The sequence below is a fragment of the Stegastes partitus genome, unplaced genomic scaffold (assembly GCF_000690725.1).
Source record: "Stegastes partitus isolate 25-593 unplaced genomic scaffold, Stegastes_partitus-1.0.2 Scaffold2233, whole genome shotgun sequence".
Classification (NCBI taxonomy): domain Eukaryota; kingdom Metazoa; phylum Chordata; class Actinopteri; family Pomacentridae; genus Stegastes; species Stegastes partitus.
The window spans coordinates 70,691-74,528 of NW_007579964.1; positions in this window are offsets into that span (position 1 = coordinate 70,691).

The following is a 3,838-nucleotide window of genomic DNA, read 5'->3' on the forward strand; positions in this document are numbered from 1 at the left end:
AGCATGTAAAAGGCTCCTGGATGTAGACTTGACACAGCTGCTAAAACATGACTCTTGCTTCACAATAGAGCCCTCAGGTTGACATTAGAGTAGAAATGAGTCCATATTCTGCTCATGTAAAGGTTTATTATTTGTTTTTAGGTCCAATTGAACATGTTTACCTGCTTTAATTTTACCTTTTATCTCTTTACACAAAGTCCAGTGACACTGGTTAGTACAATAAAAGCTTCAAATCAGATGTTTCAGGCAGGTGAGGAGGAAAGTTTCTACTTTTCTTTGAGAGTTTGCAGAACTTTTAGTGGCACAAAGCAGCAGTTTAAAACCACTGAAGGAAAGAAGGAACCAGGTCTGTTGTGGGGCTTTAAAATTAATCACAAAGACGTGAAACGGCCGACGGATGTAAATCAAACTCAGCATGTGGAAGAAATAAGAGAAACTAGACCTGCATGCAGGTAAAGCTGGAGCTGCGTGAAAACAGATGTATGAAAAAACGGATAAACGATGTTAACTAAACCCCAGCGGTCCTTTAGTTTAAGCTTTTCCACATGTCGACTTCTACAAATGTGTGTTTCTGCAACCATGAAATTATGTTTTATTGTTCGAATTATTTCATCGATTAAATGTCAGAAAACATTCAGAAACACTCAGAGTGTCTTATTTAGCTTCACATATTCAGTAAACAGTGACAGAAAATAAAGAAAAACAGAAAATATTCCAGTTTAAGAAGACGAAATTTGATCATATATAATTTTTTTTTGTGAATAAAATTGTTTATTGTTATAAAATCTATAGTTACACATTTATTTATGTTTCATTTTTAATTTATGATGGTTTGGGAGTTCAAACTGATTCATTTTATAGAATTATTTGTTCCGTTTTTAACGTAAAAACCCAGAAAATATTTCAATCTAGTTGTTTTTTTGTTAAAAGAAATGAATTTTATCGACTTATTGGTTGAAAAAACAGTTCGTTCATTCACATTTTTTAAAATTAAACAACTGCAGCAACTTTGATTTGATAGAAGGATAAAAAATATAACATTTATAGACATACATTTACTTATATTTATGTTTTTATTTTAAAAAATATAAGCCATGTGTAACAGACTAAACCTTTATTTTTTTAATTTATGGTAGTCAAAACTGATTGTTTTTAATTTATATGTTTTGTTTTTAGCACATTATTTGTCTTTGAAGTCTTACTTGTTCTTATGCACAAGATAACAAGAAGACAAACCCTAAAACACGACCAGACTTTTCTCCCAAACCACCATCAAAAGCCTCCAACGCTGTTATCTTTGTGTCTCAGGTGTTGCAGCCGCCTGCTGTTGGATTTAAAGCACGATAACAAACGGCGGCTTTACTCACGTTTGGTGCATCTCCCGGTTTTCGGCGACAAACTCCAGCCGACGCAGCATCGATCTCCACAAACACGAGGGCTGCAAGAGAGGGAGAGAAACAGTGTTTACCAGGAATTATCCAGTACCGGCAGGATGTAGATGCAGACCATGAGGCCGTCGGCCTTCTGGGGAAAGCAGCGACTTCACAGACAAACCCTGGACGAACCCCCATCAAAGTGACGGACCAACGCGACTTCACAGCCGAGTGCAACAGGAAGTGTGTCGGAAACGTGCTAATAGGTTCGTCTGAGAGCAAACAGCTGATCGACATCATCAGGAGACGTCTGGACCAGATTCATCCTGCAGCAGCACAAACCTCCACAGCCCGGTTCTATAGGATGCTGAAAAACCAGTCCAAAACCAGTCCAAAACCAAGTCCAACTCCACAGAAAAGCACAGTCCAGAACCAGTTTAAAAACAGTCCTGAAACTAGTCCACACCCAGAATAAAAACACTACACAAAGCCAGTTTAAACAGTCCTAAACCAAGTCCTAAAGCAGGTAAAAGATTCTAAACACAGTACAAAAACAAGCTTTAAACCAGGTCCAAAGCCAGACTGCAACAGTCAAAAACCAAGATACAAACATAAACATGTCTCAAAGTGTTCTAAACCAAGTTCTAAACCAGTAGGAAACAGTCAAAAACAGCTTCTGAATCTCAGTTAGAAACCAGTTTAAAGCCAGGTTCTGAACCACATCCAAACCCAGTTTAAAACACAATCCCAAACAAAGATCTAAACCAGTTTAAACAGTCATAAACCAGGTTCAACATCTGTTTAAAACCAAGTACGGATTCACATCTGAAACCTGTTTACAACCAGTTTAAAACTGTCAAAAAACTCGTTATAAACCAGTTTTAAAACGGTTCTGAACCCTCTGAAACCAGCTCCAAGACGTAAACCGGAGCTCTGACCTCAGCATCATGATCTGGATCTGACCTGGATCACATGAACCTCCAGAAACACTTTGATGAATCCAGAGCATCCTGATAAACTGCAGCAGCATCGAGAACAAAACCATCAGATGTGAAACTCTGAGTGGGTCCAGGTTCCGTGTCTTTGCAGCACTTTGAAGCATCAGAACTTCATGTTTAGAATCAGAACCGTTTGCATGTGAGACACGCTGCAGAGTCGAGTCTGAAGCGTCGACGTCTTGGATGTTTTGAGGCTTTATCTTCAGGCTGAATAAGCTCCTCAGTTCAACCGGTCTGTGTGTGAAAGGATTCTGTGTTGGTTCAGGTTTTGGCCCGACAGCGCTGAGACGGAGCCGTTTGTTAACTGTAGCCGGCTGAGTCCGGCCTCCCCGCAGAGGATTTAATCATTACTCACAGTGTCCTGGTCGTATTGTGGCGGCGGAGGAGGCCCCAGCAGCACCAGTGTGTCCAAACACAGCTTCACACCAGCGCTCACACCCAGGCTGTAAACACACAGACCGGCCCGTCCGGACCCGATCGGATCAGCAGCGATTCAGATCTGCATCGCAGCAGAGACGCCTTCACACAGTCGGGCTGATCCAGAGAAGAACCAGCTGGTGGAAGGAGTTTCTGCAGGTCAACATCTAACACCTCAGAACCTCCCAGAACACCAGCCGGGCCACAAGATCTGCTGGATCGGGTCAATTCTGTTGATTTCTGATGGTTTTATCTGCAAAGATGCAGGAAAAATAAATTAAATGTACCCACAGAGCTGTTTTAATCCAAGCAAATAAATTCAGTTCATCACCTTGCGAGCTGCAACAAATAAAATGCTTAAAAGATATTCGATGATCAGAGCTGTTGCTGTCGGATTCCTTCCAAATGCTGCACAAATTAATCGACTGATCGATGCAGCTCGAATCAGTAAAAACGTTGATATTTTCTGCTAAAACTTGACACCAAACGCGTCAGTGAGCTTCCAGCCTGCACTGGATGATAAAAACATTTAACCAAGAAGTAAAAGAACCAGAACGGAACAAAAACAAGAAGCACAGCAACATGTTTCTACAGCTTCTGGCTGATAGACGCCGTTCTAGTCGGTTGTCTTCTGAAGCCATCATGCTGTTCAGGCCCATCAGTGGGTTTTGGGGTTCATTTATTTATTTAAACTTTATTTTACCAGGTGAGTTAAATGAGGACTGGTTCTCATCTTCAATCACGACCTGGTCAAGAGGCAGCACACAAACGAGTTCAGAAGGTCAGAGCTCTAAGGAGCAGCGGTGTGGTCCTTTAAATGCAGCGTCGTTGTTTCACAGCTGCTCTCTGAAGCCTCCGTTTGCTTCCTACGCTCTCAAACAGCCTCAGCTTCAAAGAAGAGACTCGACTTTGGTGTTCAGACAAACACTGAGCGGCCTGTTGGATCCACCTCTAACTTTACTTCACACAGAAAAAACTACAACTCAGGCCTTTGTCTCTGCAGAAGAAAGAAATCAGGACACAAGCAATGAATGGATGAGACAAGATGTT